This window comes from Octopus bimaculoides, chromosome 8, assembly GCF_001194135.2.
Source record: "Octopus bimaculoides isolate UCB-OBI-ISO-001 chromosome 8, ASM119413v2, whole genome shotgun sequence".
Lineage (NCBI taxonomy): Eukaryota > Metazoa > Mollusca > Cephalopoda > Octopoda > Octopodidae > Octopus > Octopus bimaculoides.
Genome location: NC_068988.1, coordinates 83,535,495 through 83,548,029, shown reverse-complemented (window position 1 = coordinate 83,548,029; position 12,535 = coordinate 83,535,495). Strand labels below are relative to the sequence as shown.

At 34.8% G+C, this 12,535-nt stretch overlaps 1 protein-coding gene across 1 annotated transcript in view; it reads left to right on the top strand.

Moving 5' to 3' along the window:
• Positions 1 to 12,535, top strand: part of LOC106872407 (peroxiredoxin-1) — a 34,659-nt gene that overhangs the window by 8,325 nt on the left and 13,799 nt on the right. The gene's annotated exons all lie outside the window — the stretch shown is intronic.

Below are 12,535 nucleotides of genomic sequence, written 5' to 3'. Positions count from 1 at the left end.
TTTTTTTTTTTTTTTTTTTTTTTTTTTTCCGGGTGAAGGTTTTTATATCGACCCACAAGTGTGCTCCCCCGATTTTGTTTCCTCATAACTTCCAGAAGAATGGATATTTTTTAATGCAATTTTCTTTTTCAAATGTGCTTCAGGTGATGCAGATTTTAGTTGTATCGGAATGTTACGGAAATTTTTCTTTTTTTCTGCGTGTTAGTTTCTGAAAATTAACAAGTCGGCGTTGTTTCCTCATATCCTTCAGAAAAATGGATATTTTTGTGAAATTTTGTACAAATATTTTTCAGATGGTGTAAATGAGTTAGATCGGAATTTAATATGGGGTGCAGTTATACATATTGACACGCATCACAATTATTTTTGTAATTTCAAGTTTCATTTTGTGATGTGTTAATGTGCGAGCCTCTATCTCTCTTACTTGTTTGAGTCATTTGACTGCGGCCATGCTGGAGCACCGCCTTTAGTCGAGCAAATCGACCTTAGAAGTTATTCTTTGGAATCCTAGTACTTATTCTATTGGTTTATTTTGCCGAACCGCTAGGTTACGGGGATGTAAACACCACCGTCGGTTGTCAAGCAATGTTGGGGGGACAAACACGTATACACACACATACGTATATATACATATGTACGACGGGCTTCTTTCAGTTTCCGACTACCAAATCCACTCACAAGGCTTTGGTCGTCCCGAGGCTAAAGTAGAAGACACCTGCCCAAGGTGCCACGTAGTGGGAATGAACCCGGAATCATGTGGTTGGTAAGCAAGTTACTTACCACACAGCCACACCAATTTTTTTTTCTAACATTAAACTCAGTTATAATCGTAACATAACACTGTGTAAGGTATTTATGGAAAATTTCATGAAAAAATAACCCTATTTCTGCAAGTTATAAGGAAACGGTCAGCCCAACTGTGAACGTAAACAGCTTTCATTTCAGTTAAGTGCTATATTGAAGACAATAGTAATTTTGAATCATTTTAAGTCACTACTCGATCGGCTTTTTCAACAAATCTAATTTCAATACTATAGAACTGCGAATGTATCAGATAATCAATCGTAGAACTTTGTTCACGAATAGCAACCTTAATATTTTCAAATGTTGCATAACTACCATGCTCATGTATCTATCATTGAACCACCATTACTCAAAATCATTCGGGTAACTTTTGAAAAAGGTCTTGATATTCAATTCTTCCTTGGTAGGAGACCAAAGGTATTCAATACACGCGTGGGATTTAAATATTTACTAGGATTGACCAAATTCTCACTGTGCTTCCCTGTAAAGCGGTGTGGAATGGTCAGTTCTATGAAGTGGATTTCTCAAATGAAAATTGCTCGGCTATTGGTCTACGAGCACTTATAATATTGAGCAGTGTCTGCTCTTCTGCCTTGGCATTTGTCCAAGGAAATGTCTTTTGCTGTCTGCTCAAATTATATCTTTACTGACAGTCTCAATTGGTCTTTTGCACACACACACACACTGGAAATATCTACAATGATTCTACTGATAGCTATTTGATACCAATAGCATCATTCATTTTCATGGACGTGCACCAATCTGTAACTGACGTCGTTTTGTCCAGGTCGCATGTGGCAATTTTCCACTAAATCGTTATCGCATTAAATGTCTTCAATTTTTTTTTAAGTCCTCCTTTCGGTTATATTTTGCACTGTTACCCCCTAATTTTTTTTTTTTTTTGTAAACTAGCAATTCTATGATTAATTGGTTCTTATAACACTTGGCTGGTGTTAATTTGTGAATGTCATCATTCGACACGTGACAATTTCTTTTTCTCAGTCAGGATACCCACTTCAAAAACCACTTAAGAATGTTAAAAATATAAAATCTACAAAAATAATGAAAATCTTTTTTACATACCGATTTTTAAAATTTTCACAGTACTAAAAATAACAGCCACTTCTTTTTAAATGAATAATGATAAATATGTTTAAGGAGGAGAACCAACCGAGGAAAAGATATATTGGATTATAAAAGCAAAAGAAACCATTTTTGCTTACATAGTCGTTTATCAATGAATTTAAACACCGTCTTGAAAAGAGATCTGGACAAAAGCCCCACTGTTATATTTTTCCTTTTAGAATTTTTAGTTGACTATCGACCCCAGATTTTTTTTTTCCCTGCAGTTATTAGACTGCTGCCGGCCATGCTGGGGCACCACTTTGAATTCTTAGATGGCTGTCTGGAACCCAGAATTTTTAAAGCTTGATCAAAACCACTTCTGTGATGTAATTCATTTGTTTTTCTTATTTGTTGCAGTCTAGGCCATGCTGGGGTAATTTTAGTGGATTGTATCGATCCCAGAATTTTTTAGATTTTCAATCAGCGTATGAAGTTAAGCCTAGACAGCCTCTCGACATGCTAGAAATGACAGCCAAATCTTTTTTTTATAACTGTTATATTTTTGGTTATTTTTATTTTCTAATCTTTTTACTTGTTTCATTCACTGGACTGCGGCCATGCTGGGGCACCGCCTTGAATTCTCAGTCGAATGTATCGACCCCAGAATCTTCAGATGATTTTGAACTAGCACATAGTTAAGTCTAGGTCTCTCCACATGCGCAAGAAATAACAGCCAAATCTTACAAACTAAAGCGTTTGACCCGAGCTCAAAAACGAAAAAAAAAAATGACTGTAATAGGTGTAAACAAAATATAGTCAATCGAAAAACGGTGTCAAGACAGCTGTCCCTCACAATGCTATGTTCCCTGCATTTCAATTATTTTCCTCGTTTTTAGAATTTTAAAGCTTTAAAATAAATCAACCGTAACACCAATTATAGAATAACTGAACATTAGGCTCTTTGTCTGAATTCTAATAAATGTGTAGAAACAAAAACGGTAAGTACGTTTGAATGACTAGCATTCGGCGCCATAATTCTGTTAGACCTTCATCGGCCGGATAAAATTCAAAAGGTCAACTTATTCTCATTAATCTGTAATCGCTGAGAGAAGAAAACATTTTAAAATGCTGATTTTTCTGCGACCAAAAATTCAGGCTGGTGCCCCAGCATGGCCGTAGTCCAATGACAGATTTTTAGAAAATAAAGCGGGGGTTATAAAAAAAATTAAGATATTTGGTTTTTATTTCTACGAAGTGTAGATATCTTTTAGGTTTAACTTCATACGTTGGTTGAAAATCAGGTACCCTAACATGGCCGCAGTCTGACTGAAACAAGTGAAAGGTTAAAAAACGAAAAAATAATCGAAAAATATAACCGTGGGTCATTTGGAAACGTGAAATTCACTGAAAACTCATTACACTTCTTGCATCTCCAAATGGTATCGAGGTGTATTGAACCCGCCCTATGATACACAATTTTTCATTGTTTCAAATACGTTTTTTTTTTTTTTAACTCGTTCGAGTTATTTGAGAAAATTGAAAGTTAATGCTTTCATTATCGCATATTTTATTTCCCTTGGGTATTTTTCTCTAACGAAAAAAAAAAAAAGGACAAATTTTGATTCGTTGATTCTTTTGACGTTCAAACCTTTGACCGCAGCACTGCGTCAAAAGAATATTCCACGGCCACTAACTAATCTTCAAGGAAATTAATGTGGCATGCTAAACTAAAAAATCACCATAAGGCGAACTTTGAGTATTAGAGCCCCACTTTGTCAAACTGCCATTTCGTTTGGAGGTCGTTGATTTGGGACTAAACAAGGACAGATGTCTTGTACAAAATGTTTAAACTAGTTAGCGAGTCTGTTTTGACTAAAATGTTCCAACGAATGGGATTGCCTTCCTATTTATAAAGTAATGGGAAGCAGGCGATAACATTAGATTGGAGCTAAGAATAAATGGAACTTGGTAATTTTTTTCTGGAGGAAAACGTAGTGGGATAGATAAGAGACATGTTTTGAGTTATCTTGCGAGATCTAACTAGTAGATCGAAGATCACGCAAAAGCAGTGCTGTTTCTCTTCGTGTAAATGTAAAAACGCTGTCAGTGACTCCACTTTCACTTTGTCAATCAGCAGCTGGCGTCATTTTGTTCACCGGCCGAGTTTTTTTGTTTTTTTTCTCATTCAAGCTTTGTGAGCTCTCGTGGGCGGAGGATATGGTTGCGTCAGATAGTTTAAGAATGAAATATTGATTTTTATCATTTCCTCTTCTGTTAAAGAACTTTTGGCCTTTTAGCTTTTATTTGGTCTTTGACTAGTTAATCACTGACGATCATTTGTTATTGCAGTAATTGCTTTTCTCTCTACATGGATGGATTTAACCTGACATTTTTTCTTCATTATTGAACAGTAGCTGCTGGGGGACAAAAGTGAAACTGGAATACTAAATTCACATTAATGGTTTAAAAACTTCGTAAATCCTAATGCAAATGACTCGCTAAAAGAATTATATTTAGTGGATCGTAAGCTCGGATTTGAATAGCCTGCAAAATATTTTCTTGGAAGAATCAATAGCAAGGACATTTGGAAACAAATTTCTTGTAAATAAATAATAAAAATTTAACATTGTAATATTTCGTAAAGGGAAAAATTCTGCATGCTTTTGTTTTTTTAATACTAACTAAACGAATTGTGCAATTTCCAATTGATTAAACCATCTTGGTTTAAGCAAATTGCTGATCCAATACTAGTGGAGTTGTAGAAATGCCATCCTTTGAAGTTCCATACCTCATAGGAAAGGGAAAGTGCAGTATTCATCCGCGCACCATTCTTTGCATACAATACAAATTACGATTTGGAATATTTTTTTTCCGAAGATCATTTTTTACATCTTTGCCCCCGGTTTTCCATACCTTTACGACAACTGTTATGAAACTTAGTCCAAACGCGTTTCACTCGTGACCATCCCGCACTTCCTGTACGTTGTTAGAATGTTTAAACGTGGAATTTACCCCCCCCCCCCCCCCAATTTTTTAAACTTCCTTAAATAGTAATTCAAATGCAATGTTTTATAAATGTATTATATATCAGTTGGCTGAAAATAGTTGTTTTCAGAATAATCTTGTCTATATTAAGCACAAGGCCTGAAATGTTTTGTGAGGAATCTAGTCGATTACATCAACTCCAAAGGATGAAGGGCAAAGTCGACGTCGGTACAACTTGAACTCCACGTAAATCCGCAAGAACTACCGCTAAGCATTTTGTTTGGCGTGCTAATGATTCTGCTGCCTTACGTTGTCAGAATGTAAGATTTTGGTTAAACGCTTGCAATTTTTAGAGGAAGGTGTATAGTCGATTACATCCACCTCCGTGGTCGACTATTATTTTATCGATACCGAAAGGATGGAAGACAGTGAACTCAGCATTTCTTCTGGCTCAATACATTGAGTAGTTTGTCCGACGCACCAGCTATTCTGCCAGCTCACCACCTTATATTCAATAATGAAGTATCATACGGTTTCCACTTGTGAATGCACTAACACTAATTTACTCAGTGGAAGAATTATCTCTGGGTGCGTGGTAAATTTTTAAATGTTCGTAATTTTACTAAGCATAATTAGCATATATTCTTTTGTTTCATTTGACTGCGACCATGCTGGAGCACCGCCTTAAAGGGTGTTAGTCGAAGAAATCGACCCCAGGACTTATAGTCATGTGGTTGGGAAGCAAGCTTCTTACCACACAGTATGACTAATTTTAAATCTGCGGTGCGTCTCGGATTCAGTGACTTAAGAACCATTGCCTCAGTTTCTGATTTTAAAAAGTAAATTATGATCTGGTGTGTTTGTGTGGTAAAAGAGACCGACATAAGTACTAGGCTTACAAAAAATGTCCTGGGGGTCGGTTTCTTCGACTAAAGGCAGTGCTCCAGCATGATCGCAGTCAACTGATTGAAACGAGTAAAAGTTAAATGGGGATAAAAATCCACGTTTAAATGAATTTACGCATAATGTCGGTCTACCTATATTGCCTAATTGTCTGTCGGATTGTCCGACTACTGTAAGTGTTGGCTCGTTAAATTAAAGAAAAGCAAATCTTTATATTCAAATTCACCACACTTGCTGGTCCTTTCATCCTTCAATGCTAACGTTCTTTTTGTGTCAGCGTTACAATTCATCAAAAGAAATTGTTCCCATCGATGAATGGGTTGTTCAAAATATTTTACGTCTGGTTGTGTGGGAAAGGAACTTAGTGTTAAGGTGAAAGTATTTTATAAACTACGTAGTTTTTATAGTCCTTCTGTCGGTCTGTTGACCCACTTCTATCACTGCCGGATGTTCTTAAATATATTATCTGTAGGGTAGGCAGACTGATGTTTGTACTAGATAGTCTCTAGGACTTTCTTCCTCGTAAAGTAATTCTTAGAGTAATGAAGAATTGTGTTCAATGTTGGACAGTTTGAGGCAAAAGGCTCCAAATATTGTTTTGATTGTTGTGAACCACTAATTAATCGGACTGTTTGTCTTACGAAGTTGTCTCGCCATTGACATAAATTAATGAAATCTTTCTCGTTTTATTTCTTAGTCTCTTACATCATTTCCTGTTTCTGTTTGAGTACCATTTAGTAGTCATTGCCGCTCAATGAAGTAACCTTAACAGTTGCACGACTTGTTAGAAATAACCCAATCTCCCTTAAATCCTACTTGTTGTCCTTTTAAACTAGAACAAGTAATTTCAAATTTTCTGTACAGAAAAGACGATAGTTGCGATTGGAACACATTTTTAGTGACGACCTACATATTTTATCAAATCTTTTTACTCCTAGCAAAGAAGAATGAATATATTTTAATTTGTGGAGACAGCGTGAAACAATCTCGACCTTGTTTTCTATTACAAGTCCATTCACCTTATAGGAATAGAAATCGACCCCAGTAATTGGTTGGCCTTGTAATTTTTATAACTATAGTTATAATACACCTAGTTTGAGACCATGTCAAGTCGTTACATGACTCCTTGGTCCTGCTCGATAAACAACCAGTTTTTCCAACCTGTCACTGACGAAGGTGCGGCATATTCAGATCTGTAGCTTGCACCTAATATTTAAGTTGTTTACAAACTTACCTACCACACACTTAATGTTCATTGTAAGAAACTGCGGTTAATGTTTATTTTAACACCCGGCCACCAAAACAGTGTAATAGGTGTAAGAAATATGTAATAAGCAAATATGAAAACAAATTTGTGCCAACGAATCGGAGTGAAGAGAGGACTCTCGGAAAATTCACAAGATCCGATTTTTTTCCCTTATAACTTTAAGGAAAATGGATATCTTTTGATGAAATTTTATATAAGTAACCTTTTCAAACAGCATAGATTACGATTATAAAGAAATTTCTGGGGAAATTTTTTTCAGAGGTGGTGAGGGAAGCACTTTCGAAGAGGAAGAAATTCATAAATTATTTTTTTGCTTGAGTGTAATGGAAAAGTTTGAAAAATATTTAGATTCATTCATTTTTCGTTTGAGTAAAAGGTTTTAAAAAAGATCCCATGTATCGTGGTGACACAAATTCATAAATACGATGTTGAATATGGTTTCACTATGAAAAAAGTTAAGGTCGATTTAGCTGTTTTAGCACATCACCGTTGGGATCTTTAAAAAAAAAAATTTATTACTCAAACGTAGGGGCTGACTGAGCCGTCGGTCAATCGGACACTGCCCGAGGGCCCGGATCTGTGAGGGACCCGCACTCTACAGGTTAACTCTTCTAAAATACATTCAAAGGGACCCGGTAAAGTTATGCCCAAGGGCTCTTAATACTCTCTCCGCCCTTGCTCAAACGAAAGATGAATGAATCTAAATTTTATTTTAACTTAAGTCGGGTTCGTTGGCACAAATTGTTTTTCATATTCGTTTAATACGCATTTTTCACACCTATTACACTTTATTTTATTTATTTTTTTTTGTGGCCGGGTGTTTACGTAAACATTAACCGAAACTTCTGTTTAGTATCACTACTACTTTGGCACTTCGTTTAAGCGAAGATTTTTTAAACTTCCTCTCAACTTGAAATTTTTTTTACTGTTCCTCTTTAAGAGGTCTTGATTTCTTTTGACATCAGCTTAATCTACAAAATTTTTATTTAAAATATCAATCCGTTTATGTCGATTTCGTATACAATCTTTCACTTGAATTTTGTAATTTTCATATTTTAAATAAAACTACATCAGTATTTTTATTTCAGAATTTTAAACTAATCCTTTCAACTGATAAAATATCAAATCTACATAAGAAAGCTTTTACTAAAAATAAGCAATTAATGTCGATACTGTGTAGAAAAGTTTTTAAAATTCTGATTTCAACTGCACATTTCAGTCACAAAATTGTTTTAATTCACTGCCATATAGTTATCGTACACTGTTAGATAGCATTTTGGGTCAAACTAAAGCATTTGACCCGGTGACAAAAAATTTAAAAAAATTAGTCTAATAGGTGTAAAACAACTTGCTGGGAACGAATATGGAGAAAAAAATGCGCGCTCGCAAACGGGTGGTGGGGAGAGGGCTCGGAACATCCACATCGTCAGTCCATGGCCTCTAAATTACTATAGAGTTTGACCCGAGCTCAAAAACAAAAAAATTAGTGTAATAGGTGTAAAACAACTTGCTGTGAATAAATGTGTGTATATGTGTGTGTGTGTGTGTGTGTATATATATATATATATGTGTGTGTGTTCTTGATATTCTTTCAGAGCAAGTTGTTTTACATCTATTACACTGTTTTTCTTTTGTTTCTTTGCTCCGGTGAGGCGTCTCGGAACATTCACGATGTGAATGTTTTGAGTCCCCCCCCCCCGTTCGCGAGCGCGCATTTTTCTTCATATTCGTTCCCAACAAGTTGTTTTACACCTATCAGACGATTTTTTTTTTGTCACTGGGTCAAACGCTTTAGTTTGACCGCATTTTTAACGTCTTTATACTTCTGATATTTGCAATGCTACGTTCTACAGGCATATCGGTAAAAACACTTCAAATTGTTTCTAGTGTCTTATATATCTTTTAAGTAGAAAGCTGAAGATAAGTGGTTTTGATTTACGTCATTTGTACCAAATATAAACTAGTTTATAATTGTGCCGTTCATGCTTACCACATGTACTAACAAGGACACTCACTACCCTTGGATCTATTCCATTTCAATCACAATTTTTTTTAACTAGCAGTTTGAAACTTCAAATACTGGTAGAATTTCTTGCATAAAATACGGTTTACTCTGAACGTTTTTGACAAAATTTCGTATTTTAGAAGTTATTACGTGTTCAAGTTGTAATATAACCATGCAAGCAATGTGCTAAATATTTTAGATGTTCAAATAAACACCTGACAGCTACAATGTTTTTCTCAGTATTATTAGAGGCGTTATCTATTGTAGTTAGTTTAGGTATCTCCATATTAAATACAATAACTAGAAATAAACAGGAGGAAAAAGGTTTTCTGATGAGATCTCCAAGAATAACTTTCACTACACTTACTGATAACTGAAACAGCTAAATAATATAGCTTAACACAAAATTTGAACATTTTAATGACATTAATTACATAATCTAAGCATTCCCCTCAAAACATTTGAGAAGTTACCATATGCCTACAACAATGAAGTTGATAAATTAGTTACCCTTCTGCTTAGCATGGAGTTACTCAACACTTTAGTCTCGGGGATCAGCTGTCTCTTTAGTCAGGTTTTCACTTAGAAATTACCTGTTCCTTCCTGCCACTCGGGTTCCTGATTCATTGTCTTTGTCACTTGTATTGTCCCTGGCCCCTACACTAACCATTATCACATCTTTCCTCCCTAGAATATGACGTTGGAATTCCTTTTTCCATATTTTCCTTGCTGTTAATTTGCATCTATTCAAGAACATTTTGTAATCCTCTTTCTATGCAGTCTCAACTTTGCCCAGCCTATAAAATAAAAGGACTGCTGTAAATAGCGTTTTCTCATCTTCAAATATACCACTAGGCTTGATTTACTTAAATATTTTCATTTGTTCATCTCATACCTTAAGGTATTAGTTGCATGTATACTGCCAGTGTTGTATTGTCCTATATAACAGCTACATCTATTTAGATGCAATTTGGTACCACGTGAGATAATTTTAAAGTTTGGAATAGATTGTTCTACACTCTTGAGAAAGGCCTCGTGTTACCAAATCATTCTATTTTAGCCTTGTTCTTGAAAAAAAAAAAACTTATCAGATGCTTTGTATTTGACAAGCTTGGATTAAAACCCGAGGACATTTGCTTAAAAAAATTACCTAAACTTTGACAAAAACACATTCCAATATTGTACATTGACTGGTGTGACTGGTTTAGTGGCATTTTAAATTCAAGCACAAAATGTAATTAGATAGCTTGCATATGTTTCAGCAGATTTTAATGTAAATATGCTAATTGCTAGTGTTTCATAAAAAGACCAACTTCTTAAAGGTGGCTCTGTTCATAACACTCAATTCATTAGTGTAAGAGGACTCTGGACCCTCTGATTTTTGACATTGTTTTGTCAACTGAAAGCACTCTGGACAAATAAACCAGTGTAGTATGTGATCTACATGTTTTTGGTATAGCTTTTGATCTACATTAGTTCAAGATGGAACACATACACAGGACATTGAGTGATGTTCCATTGCAAACATTTCAATCTCATTTAGATTTCATTTGTTGGAAGATTTTCAGATGAAATGAGCAAAATCTCTTTATTGCATTTTTAAATGATAGCCATGCTGTATACAAATAGCCACAGTATTCTGTTTCTAGTATGAAATAAAAAAAAAAAAAATCAAAGTTTAAATGTTTAACTTGCTCCTCTAATTGCAAATTTATAACAATTTTGAATGTAGATCACAAGCTAGTCTAGATTTAAGTTGTTGTACATCACATACTACAATAAATCTAACAAGGGTTCAAGGATATTGTGTTTAAAACTCCAGTAAACAAATTTTCATGTGCACTGATGTATTTACTATTGATAAATCATGTGCTTGGTGAACAATAAGAATTTAAATGATGACTTGCATATTAATTTTTAGTGCATTGTGGCGGAAATAAATACAGAAGTAAATGACTTTATATCAACTTTAATCCTTCATTAATATTTAACAGCCCCTTTGGGACACGGGGGGCTGGGCTAAATCACTGTAAAACATTTTCTGATACGCTACTGATTCTGCCTTTTGGTTTCTATTTAACTTATAATTTAAGTTTTGACCATTACTGGTCCAGGCCATGTCGAACTTAATAACATCAATGGAAGTTTTCGTTTGCATCAGTTACGACCTTTGCAAAACCTGTTTTGAATTGAAATTTCCATTTGTACAAACATCTTTGATCTTTCAGTAATATTTTTTAACATAACTTTATTTTTGTGGTTTGACAGTTTCACTTTGTAGATTAGAGAGGCTTGCTTGTCACAGAAATTGAAAAGTTAATTATATATAAGCATGGTATAATACTCTTTTATATCCACTTAACCCTGTTGGATTAGAGAGGGTGGGTGGTTTGTATTCATTCCTGTGTAACTGCATCTGCAAAGCCTAAACTATTTAAAGCCTTGATCTAATTCTCAAGTCAGCAGCTGTAACCAGTATTTCTTTTATTCCTGCAGGTATTGGACATTACAGGTCTAAAACCATGTACTTTTACATGTCATTGCTTTTGATGTCCAACTTTCTCAACTTGGCATTCATCCTTTCTCATTAACATTGCTCCTCTTTATCATGCCATATTCATTCACTTATTTTTTCCTCCTATAACTACCATTGATGAGCTATGTTTGTATTGTAGTGACCAGTTTTAACTCTGACTAGTTTAAGGCGAGTATGTGGGGGCTAGTTTTAAAATTACATAACAATTTTGTGAATTGTTTAAACAAGTTGTTCTATGCTACTTAACACTTGAACTTTACACACATACCCCACCTCCGGTGTCTTTATAACCTTAAGTAACTTGTTGAACTTCAGTTGTAACTGTGTAGTTGATTTTGTGTTGCATCTCTTTATCTTATCTTCCTTAATTATGCATTATTAAAACTTTGAACAATTAATCGGACTTGAAATATATAAATGCAATGACTTTTACACAATTAGTACATTCTGCAATGTCTGTAGTATAAAATTTTATTTCTCTTCTTGCCTGCTGGCTTCTAGTTAAGCATTCAAAGTTTAATGGGGGTGGGGGTTTATTTTGGTATTTTTATTGATAAAATAATTTTGCTGTGGCACCAGACTTGTGAATGCAATGATTTGACTAATGTAGGCTGGCAAGTAAGGATTATATTTGTTCTATAAAGTTTTGGAATTGATTTGGTTCACTTAGGACACATTTGAGATTTGTTACTGCAGACTTTCCAATCATACTGAAACTAAATTTGTCAAGCTAATACAGGTATACAGTATGCTTCAGACTGTCAGTCCCTCCCTCCCTCCATTTGTTTGTATCGATGTAAATTGATACCAACTTCGGAGTTGCTCAGTTCACACCGTCGGGGTTGCTTAAATTATTGAACATTTTGGATTTATTTCCATTCCATGCCCTGTCATCTTCTTTGGATGGTTCCAATAAGCCTTTTTTTATAAAGGGTTGCGTCCTATCCTTTTTCTTTTTTTTTTTTTTTTT